Source organism: Hyperolius riggenbachi, chromosome 3, assembly GCF_040937935.1.
Source record: "Hyperolius riggenbachi isolate aHypRig1 chromosome 3, aHypRig1.pri, whole genome shotgun sequence".
Taxonomy (NCBI): Eukaryota; Metazoa; Chordata; class Amphibia; order Anura; family Hyperoliidae; genus Hyperolius; species Hyperolius riggenbachi.
The window spans coordinates 231,766,836-231,777,669 of record NC_090648.1 but is presented as its reverse complement, the minus strand read 5'-3'; the positions used below and the strand labels follow the sequence as shown (position 1 = coordinate 231,777,669).

General features: G+C 44.2%; 1 long non-coding RNA gene across 1 annotated transcript in view; it reads left to right on the top strand.

Moving 5' to 3' along the window:
* The first annotated feature begins 1,668 nt into the window (after positions 1 to 1,668).
* LOC137561342 (uncharacterized) overlaps positions 1,669 to 10,834 on the top strand; it is a 48,972-nt gene continuing 39,806 nt past the window's right edge. The window contains exons 1-2 of the long non-coding RNA XR_011029975.1: positions 1,669 to 1,731; positions 3,193 to 3,251. This is a non-coding gene — a long non-coding RNA (uncharacterized lncRNA). The remainder of the gene's footprint in view (positions 1,732 to 3,192; positions 3,252 to 10,834) is intronic.

Here is a 10,834-nt window from a genome sequence, read left to right as displayed (position 1 = left end):
TATATGTCTATAATCTGTAATAGAATAAATAAATGCCAAATTATTCACCTCATGATTTGGCCCCCACTGGAACTGAAATGAGTTCTGAAATGAAGGATTACAACAGTTGCAGTGATGACTGAGCATCTGTTCTCTGAGAATGTGTTGTAAATATTTAGTTACATTGTAGAGTAGCTGAGCTGAACAACTGGCCAGGGGCGCCATAATCAATAATTACACATGATGGTCTTGTCGCTGTATTTGTGATGGTCTAACTTACCTTATTCTGAACCCCATAAAGGTAGCCTATCAAATAAAACCAGACAACACATTGTCATCCTAAACCTTTCTTGGCTCCAAAAACCTGCTTCGTCTCCAAGAGAAATATTCATACATACAAACAGCAAATATGGGATAATGCCAGTTATATTAGTTATATAAGGACAGCTGAAACACTCTGAATCATGACGCATTTTATTGTCTGCCAAGTACCAAATCTTGTTACGAGATACAGTTGGTAATTTATAAAATGGCAGATGGCAATATATTGAATATGAGTGAACCTGATTGGAAATGTCTCAGAGTGGTTTTGTTTGTTTGAGTATAAAGGGTATTATTGTGTGACTGGAAGTGGATGTGGAGTATTGTCCTCTCTATCCCGGCCTCCCTTTCCTTCTGGATAAAGATAAAGGACACTTAACATTTTATTTGCAGCTATCACAAGAGGCAACAAAACTATTGAAAATAAGCAACAACAAACTGTAAGCATAGCTTTGACAGCATCTTTATCAATTGCCAAAGCATCAGAGATGGATTAAGATATAATGGCGTCCTAGGCAAGGTAGTAGATTTGAGGTCCCCTTGTCTTTTTGGTACGCTGAAGTGGAGAAAGGTCAGTGAAGGCAGCTGGTGGGCCCCTTTACACCCGCTAAACCCCAGGTACCTGCCTAGGTTGCATGGTGGATGATCCTGCTCTGCTAATCATGAAGCAGTGGCCTTGAGGAGCATCCTCAATTGTGCTAATGCCTGAAATATTTGGACCTCAGCAAAGTCGAGAGTAAACTTGCTTTCAGCTTACAATGTAGAACTTACTATCAGACAGACATTGGAGTGGATGCATCAGGACACTTGGATGCTATGGACAGTAAATATGGCTGGCTAAAAGAGAACAGACTATACTTACCGTAGCTTTCACTGTCCAGATGGCTGGAGGGACAGAGTGTACTAAATGCTTTAAAATTAGCTCTGATGAATCAGTCAGTTCTGGCAAATATGGCATGTGATGCACCCTGTCCAAATTAAGACATGGCTCATTACTCAATGGATCCAGTTTCCTGAGCTGAAGAGTTGTGATCTTTCAGCTTAGCACACTGAGGTCCAACTGACTGGGTGGTACGTTTTTGTCTGATTGTTCAAGTACGGTAAAGAAAATCCTTCATCTGTTTTCTAATATTTGACTTCTTTTCTTCATCCATGTCCATTTTTTCTTCTGTAATATTCTTGGCTGATTGCCAATTGCTGCTCTGCTTTCCGTATACCCCACAACCCTGCCACATACAGATCAAGAGCCTCAGCATGTGTGACATTCCTACCAAGCCTTCGCATTGATCCATTCATCTAAAGCAACAAATATAAGTGAGCCCCAGCAAGAAATGTAAAGAACACAGATGGAGAAACTAAGTACAGAATATTAGAAGATAGATTTGGATTATGATGCTGGATATGTTACTGTTAATCCTTGGTGACAAATAGGTAAGGGGTTAGAAATCACCTCTTTTCACCATTTATTCAGCCAGGGATCCCAGCTTTGTTGCTCGGTTCAGCCAGCAATACCTCTGTAGGTTCCTTTTATGCCAATGTCTGTTTCTACAGAACCTCACCACCTACTACAGCAACATTTAATAAACCCCACTGTGTTTTAAAGTACTCATAACAGCTGCTCTGACATGATCAGCAATGCTGGTTAGCAAAATGGACACATAGAAGCAGCGGATGTGTCTCTAACACTTTTCAAGCTGAGATCAGCAAACACTGAACCCAGTTCAAGCAATTTGTATAAGCTTACAGCTGTATAACATACTGTACGCACACTGTGTATATTGGAGCTGATATGCTGATTGTTCACTAGGGCCTCATTTAAGACATTTTATGTCCCTTAAAGTGTAAGTCCACTGATATTTTAAGTCAATATCACTGGCTGCACTCTATCATAGGAATAGCTGCGCCATAAAGTGGAATACAACTGTGACATAACATTCAATAAAAATGTGTTTTCTTACTTTTTGTTACCAATGCAGTTTTTGTGCCCAAGTAATATTGTCTGTTTACAAATTACAAGTACCCAAAGTACAATTTGTATGTTCTGAAAGCTGCCATTGTATTTTATTAATACATTTTAATAGATATATACAGCAGCTATCTAGAGATAATTTCTCATATGTCCCTGCTTGTCAGCTCCCCAGCTGATAGCTCCTTCTGCACATGGCAGGCTGTGGAACTAATTGTAACAACTGAGGAATGTAAACAAAATATACTGTTATCTCCACTTTGTATGGAATCCTAAGCTGAAGGGGCTTTCCATGGCAGGGCAAAGTGCTGTGTTTAACTGTTTGAATGCTGTTCTACTACATTTTTTTTCTGGTAGTAAGTTTAAGGCTGTAAGTAATCTTTTAGAGTAAAGAAGAAATGCTGAGTTCCAGACCACTTTCAGTTGTATAGGACCTAAAGTAGATTATGTGCTGTACACTTGCTTATTGTAAGTGTACTAAAATGTAGGCAGTATGGACACATGCTAGAGTAAACTTGGCTGAGGTGCATGGGCGTTCGCACATCGGGCAAATTGGGGCATCTGCCCTGCCCTGGACGCCCGCTGCCCCCGGCCACTGCCTCCCCCCTGGCCGCCGCTGCCACTATCCCCGCTGACAGCCTCAGACCTCGATCAGCCGGCGACCACTAGTGCGGGCGCTAGGACCTAACGGACACTGCACTGATATGCGGAAGTGACATCACTTCCGCATATAGAGCGTGGTGTTGCCGTGCGCCCGCTCTAAGTGGTGCTTTGCCATATCATCGCTTTGCCATCTAAAACGCCTTTTTTGCATGTTGCTGGACTTGCTTTTTTATGTGTGACGCTGACGACAATATTTCTTGAACATCATCTCGTTTGGGGGATAGCTTATTTAATTTTGATAGTTCCCTCCTTATGCTCCTTAGGTTGGCCAGTGTGTGTGGTGACATATGATGTAGTGAGTCTGGTGGGCGCCCTGACGCAGGTGGGTACAACAGCGCTGTTGGTTTTAATGGGTCTTGTACACCTTTTTATGCATTGATAGGTCACTAACAATAAATAAATTATCCTTTTTCACAACAACTGGGTCACGTATTATCGATTGGTATACAATTGTGGCAGTTGGGTTAAAAATACCTAGTGGAATTTGGGATTATTGATGATTGTCTGTCCTCCTCCACTTCCCCCAACAATCCTATGTGCACTAAGTGGTTAGGTCGCCAACTGATACTGAGGGGTCCCTGTCACTACCTAACTGGACTTGGGGTCCCTGTCACTACCCAACCTGGGGGGCAGCTGTCACTACCGAAACTGGGGGTCCCCATCACTACCTAAACTGGGGGTCCCTGTCACTAGCTAACCGGGAGGTCCCTGTCACTACCTAACCTGGGGGGCGCCTGTCACTACCTAAACTGGGGGTCCCTGTCACTACCTAACCTGGAGGTCCCTGTCACTACCTAACCTGGGGGGCTCCTGTCACTACCTAAACTGGGGGTCCCTGTCACTACTTAACCTGGAGGGCACCTGTCACTACCTAAACTGGGGGTCCCTGTCACTACCTAAACTGGGGGTCCCTGTCACCACCTAACTTGAGGGGGCTCCTGTCACTACCTAAACTGGGGGCTCCTGTCACTACATACACTGGGGGGTCCCTGTCACGACCTGAACTGGGGGGCTCCTGGCACTACCTGAACTGGGGGGCTCATGTGACTACCTAAATTTGGGGGGCTCCTGTCACTATCTAAACTGGGGGACTCCTGGCGCTACCTAAACAAGGGGGCACCTGTCACTACAGAAACTATCCAGGCCAGTCAGCCCAGCATCACCACCAGCCAACCAGCCCAGAATCATATTTTTCGCACGAGTGCACCCCGGTTTTCGGCGACACTTCTTCCCCACCTTTTTGCCCCCCTGGAAAATTTTCTGTGGACGCCCATGCCGAGGTGGCCGGGAACATGTGCCTCTGCTGAGAATCTACCGTGTGTATGGGGGCTCCTAGTCCCCTTTGGTGGATCAATGCGCAATCTGCATGCATAGCCCTGGCTAAGATCATTATTCTCCCCACTCACCTCGCCCACCAGGGGCGTTGCTAGGATCCTAAGAGATCCTGGGTACTATTGGGCACTTCAGCTCAAAAATAGGTGTGGCCATGCAGCGGAATATGGGTGTGGCCATGGGTGGAGCCAAACTTACATAAACTTAATAGCAGTCTAAGTAGGCCTGCCCAGCAAAATTTTGATTAAAGCACCCTCTCCATTAATGCAACCCCCACCCCCCCCCCAAAAAAATGCAGCATATCACATAAATAGGCAATGTCACTTACAGGGGAACTGAAGTAAGAGGTATACGGAGGCTGCCATATTTATTTCCTTTTAATCAATACCAGTTGCCTGGCAGCCCTGCTGGTCTATTTCTCTGCAGTAGTATCTGAATAACACCAGAAACAAGCATGCAGCTAGTCTTGTCAGATCTGACTTTAAAGTCTGAAACACCTGATCTGCTGCATGCTTGTTCAGGGGCTATGGCTAATAGTATTAGAGGCAGAGGATCAGCAGGGCTGCCAGGCAACTGGTATTGCTTAAAAGGAAATAAACATGGCAGCCTCCATATACCTCTCTCTTCAGCTCCCCTTTAAACATTACTAGGCAGAGTTACCTGGCTTCTGTGCTGGCTGGTCCCCCCCATAGCTTTCCCTGACCTTCTAGTGGACTCCCTCCCATAGGCCTTCCATTGAGGCACCACAACTCCAAGCATGCCCCATAGAAGAACCACAGCACCTAGTATGGCATCACAGCACCCAATATGCCCACATAGAGGCACCATAGCACCCAGCATACCCCCCATTGCCAAGTGCTGTGGTGCCATACTAAGTGCTATGGTTTCATGCTGGGTGCTATGAGGCCTCTATGGGGCACACTGGGTGCTGTAATGCCTTGCTGGGTGCTGTGGTGCCATGCTGGATGCTGTATAGTGCCATGCTGGATGCTGTGGTGCCTCTGTGGGGTATGGTGGGTACTGTGTGGTGCCCTGCTGGATGCTGTGGTGCCTCTACCTGAGGGACATCCGGGGGCACCCCAGAATAGATCAGGGGCACGTGCCACTAATCTTTGGGGCTAGCAACGCCCCTGTCACCCACTCTGTGATGCTCCTCATGCGCTGTTCTGTGGGCCCTGCAATTCTGCATCAAAAATCATGTGCCGAAAATAGACATAATTCTGGGCTAGTGGACTTAAGCCCCGTTCACACTTAGAAGTGCAAATCGCCACCGATTCTTGCCGGTGTTTTGCGGGAGTGATTTTTCCGCGATTTCACATGGAAAAATCACTGGACAGTGCAGCGATGTCTCCATGATTGCGTTTAGCGCTTCTATAGCACTGAAATGCGATCACAGGGAAATCGCCTAAAATGGTGCAGGCTACGCGTTTGCGTTTCCCGTTTTTGGGCGATTTGCGGCGATTAGTGCAAATTGCCCAAGTAAGAATGGGCCCATAGGGTTTTATTACACTAGCGCTTTCAAAAGCGCTAGCGTTTGAACGTTTTGTCAAAATCGCCGGAAAAACGTTCAAGTGTGAATGGGCCCTTAGAAGGCTAAATGTTCAGCACTCTCTTCAGTATTAGGATGCTAGATTCCCAGAGCACTATCTATTTTTGCTCAATGGTCTCCCTATGTTTGTATGGGTTGCTTTAAGGCACCTGAACTTTTTTTTTTTCTGTATTGTACGCTCATTTTGACAGGGCCTTTTCTCCTAGTGTTTCCAGTATTGCTGTAAATGTATTGCTATTGCATCCCTTCATATGCTTTAGAAAAAATTGCTTTTTAATCATGAATTATCAGCATTTCCTCTTTTGTATGCATTATTTTTATTAATGATTTACATACCGCCATGTTCCCTGGTTCTGTAAATTGTAAGAGACAAACAAAAGTACATAAACATACAGACACTGCACTGAATAATAGCAATAAAGATAGCATAGCAATAATAATGTTGGATTATTCTATAAAGTGTTTTTTTCACATTTTATGCACATTATTTGTTGAGCAATGTTTTAAAGCAAATATACAAACTTCACTGAAGCTGACACACTATTGGCCTCAATTCACAGAGCTTTATCAAACACTTTATCAAACGTTTGATAATTTACCTTATGGGTAAAATCTAATTTTGAATTCACTAAGATGTTATAGATTTATCGAATGTTTTATCGATGAAATGATCAATAAATCTATAACACCTTACTGAATTCAAAATTAGATTTTACCCATAAGGAAAATTATCAAACGTTTGATAAAGTGTTTGATAAAGCTCTGTGAATTGAGGCCTATAAACCATACCTGGATAGAGTGTGTCGAGGATAGAGAAAGCAGAACTGCTAATACTGTTACAAAAAGAAGTTACACTTCTGGCAGTACTGGACATTCTGTTAACTTCACAGTTTTCATTAAAGTTACAGTTTTAATACGCTGCAAGGTTAAATTGTGCTATTGCTGGAAGAAGAAAACTGCTATGTAGAGATAATTTAATTTGTAGCGTATTCAGCTCCTGTTTGCAGCTAAAATCTTTTCGTCAAAATGCCCCATCTGTACTGGTGCTAACGAGGCAAAACTTGCCTGTGCTACTTATCTGAATGAGTGACACAAAATGGATAGTTGTGTTAGTGTCACAATCCCTGGGCTTCTTTCTCTATTGTCTATCTAATTATCTATCTATCTAGACTGAACAGCTACAAACATTAAAATAGTATATCTGCTCAATATTGTGTAGGACCCTCTTGTGTTACCAAAACACTCTGGCCCATATGCAATTCACTTTTTCACCTGAGTTTTCTCCTAGGTGATAATTTTATGTTTGCCAATAAAATTTCTCTTAAGCCACCAGCAAGCAAAAAAGTACTCAAAATAATTTTAATAGTACTTTCTCACCTACTTTTTGGTACTTTTTAAGTTGAAAAGTGCTGGAAAGTTATTTTAAATTGAAGATGAAAAATTATCTCCCAGGAGAAAACTCAGGTGAAAAAGGCAATTGCATATGGCCCTCTGGCCCATATGCATTTCAGTTTTTCTCCTAAGTTTTCTCCTAGGAATTAATTTTTCATCTTCTGTTTAAAATGTATTTTCAGTTTTCAGCACTTTGCAATTTAAAAAAGTTCCAAAAGTAGACGCAGAAGTACTGTCAAAATTATTCAGAGTATTTTCTTGCTTGCTGGTCGCTTAAAAGGCATTTTAGGATCAGGTGGGGAAAAAACTCCCAGGAGAAAACCCAGGCGAAAAAGTGAATTGCATATGGGGTTCTGCCTCATCCAGGTATGAATTCAACAAGATCTCAGGGGATGTGTAATGATCTGCTCGGCTGCCTGTGCAGGCAGGCAGCTTTTTGGCCATTGTTTAGGTTTGCATGCTGCAGGACTCTGGAAAGAAGAGCTTCTGTCAGTTCTGCAGCTTGCTGCAGAGGAATTTGCATACGTTTATCATGCAAATTGCCTAGCCACATCCATTGTGGGCTTGCTCTATAAGTACTATCTGTTTCCCACAATGCTTGGCTGGTCATAAGGAGTCTTCCTGTGAAACACTCTGGAGGAGTGTCAGCCTTACTCTCTGTTTGAAGATCAGCTTAGAGTAATTCCTGGAAAACTGCACTAGGCAGGTTTCCTTAGTGCAGTTAGGATTGCTTATCTGTTTGTTTGTTCTGTTGCTATTGTCATGTCCCAGCGGTGGTCGACAGGAAATGGTTCTGATCTCTGTTCTTGGAGTATAGCTGGTACAGTGGTTGCTACCAGCTATCTCTTCTGATCTGTCTCACTTGGATCGCGCTAGCATCTTGCGCTAGCGCTGTGGATCCTTCTGTTCTGTCTCCTTGGATCGCGCTAGCCACTTTGCGCTAGCGCTGTGGATCCTTCTGTTCTGTCTCCTTGGATCGCGCTAGCCACTTTCACTAGTGCTGTGGATCACTCTGTTCTGCTACTCTGTCTGCCTGGATCGCACTCGCCTAGCGCTAGTGCTGTGGATCCTTCTGTTCTGTCTACCTGGATCGCACAAGCCACTTTCGCTAGTGCTGTGGATCCTATCTCTCGCTTGTCCCAGTTTTCGTATGTCTGTCTTGTCTGCTACGAACGCTTGCTGGAGGCTCGGTGAGGTAACCGTTAAGCAAGCGCTCGTGTCCTCTGTTACATGTTTGTCTTGTCTTGGTTAGTTAGGCGTGCTTGTCTCTATTGTGCTTATCACGTGGAGACCGCGCACGAACGCGTGCACTGTTGCAAATGAGTGCGGTGTTCGCGTTCAGTTAGTGTGTGTTATTTTCCTTGTTATTCTCATTGTATTATTTGCTGTGCCTTTGCTAACCTCGTATTCTGTTCTGATCTGCCTTGTGTCACATCTGGCGATCGCACCTCTTGCGATCGCGTTTCTGTTTCGTATCTGCTGTTGTGTGTGCACTGTCGCGGGGTGGCGACTAGGTTGACGCACACACATACAACCTGTCCCTTTGCTCGTTCTCATTCGCAATCGCCTCTCTTGCGATTGCGTTCTGCGCTTCGTACAATTCCTGTCTGGCATTTGTGGAGGTACAGAGGATTGGTTCCTCTGCACTCCCCAGCGCCATCTGCCGACAGGAATTTCCCTCTACGGGTGCGTAGCACCTTTTGCTGAGTGCCTGCAATTATACGCTTGTGGAGGATTTCCGCCGTATCAGCGCACGCGTTGTGCGCTGATCACGGAAAAAGTTCCACAATCGTTACAGTATGACCAGCCCAACCCAAAACCCCAGTGTAGACGTAATTTCTGATTTGTACGATTTTGTCGAGTTTGGGTCCTGTGTCTTTAAGAGCTTTAAAAGGCTAAACTCAGAGACCAAAGCGGAATTTCTTTCTGAATGTGTGAGGTTTTGTCTGAATCCCACCTTTCAGATTACTGATCCATCTACGTCGGCTCTTCAGTTTGCCTATGTGCTCTTAAAAGACGATTTGTTCACCTGGGCATATGATGTGCTAAAAAATAATTCTTGGAATGGTAATCTGTATCAGTTGCTTGCAGTGATATTCTCTCACTGGTTTAAACTGCCTGGCTTACCACCTGCTCTGATTAAATGTGCTGATCTTTCCCTTCCATGCAAAACTTCCATGCAAAACTTTTCAGTATGACAATCAGTTCAATGTGTCTGTTGCCACTTCAGGTTTTAAACAGCAGACATGCAAAGTGGCTAAAAAGAGAAAAACTAAAAAACGCAAGCATCGGAATAAAACACTCCCTATTGATGTTTATAAGGATGTTGTTCCGTCTCCGGCTTTTTTGCCCCAATCCAAAGCTTATGTGGATCCTGCTATAGGTAGGATCGCACACTATATTAAAGCAGTTAAAAAATCTGTTCTTGTTCCTGATCTCCACCCATATGGAGATTTTCTGGAAACTGGCCTGTTTGAACCCCCATTTGCTTCCTGGTATGTTAGGGCCTTGCTGGAGGAATTCGATTTTGATTGGAAAGCCTTTTGCGATTTTTACATCGCAAAAAGCGAAGATGTCTTGAATAATTGTCTCGATTCTATGTACCTTTTGATTGATTCCGATGAATGTGACGAGGGTGATGTGGATCTGGTGATTTATGTGTGGCAGACGATTTTGGATGAGTTGCACACACACCAACCAATTGATTCCAATAAAGAGACATCGTTGTCGGATGATTGTTCCTGCCTTTCTGGGGTAAAGCATGTGAGTCTTGACTTTGTGCAATCTGAAATGAATGAGTGTGCCGCTGTGGTTGATTCCTGTGCGAATTCTGAAGGATTCGCTCCTGACAGTGTGCAGTTTGAATCTGTGCGATCTGATGCCTGTTTCTCGGATGTTCCTGCAGATTGTGATCGGCATGAGTCTGCCGGTTTCCTCAAGGATGTGTGGGATCCTTTGTCATTTAGAAACAGATCTTTGAGATCTTCCGTCTGTGACCCTGCTATGGGGAATATTTCTCGACTATGCAGCGTCAAAAGTAAAATTAATATGCCTAATAAAGTTTATCCTGTTGATGTCGCTATTTCTTCTGCAGATGAGTCTCTGTCTCACCCTGTTCACACCTGTAAGTGCCCGTTGCCTGGTGACAGTTGCCCCAGTGTTTCTGTCCTGAACACCTTACAGTCTGCCCCGCAGATCACGGAGGTTTGCGCTATGGAAGCATCAGTTTCACAACCTAAGGTGATTTTTGATTCGCAGGTTTTGCGTTCTGACTCCTCGGATTCGACATTGTTAGCCGAATCTAAGAGTGAGACAGCGCTTCGGTTTTGCGAATCTGATGCTGAACCTTCTTTGCCTTGTTCAGAGACGCTTTCTCTGAACCTGCCCTGTACCATGAATGAAAACATGTTTTCCTTTCACACTGACGTTTGTGAGCCCCTTTCTTGCTTTGAGGGAAGTGCTGATTCTGCACCCTGTACTCTGGATGAGTCAATGTGGCCTTGCTTAGAATCCCCTGCAGTGTCGCTAGAGGCTCGTCTAGGTATTGCCACTATACTCACCTGTTTTTCTGCAGTTTTGGAGTTACAAGCTAGTTTGACTGCCACACAGAATTCTGGGTACAGTGAAAAAGA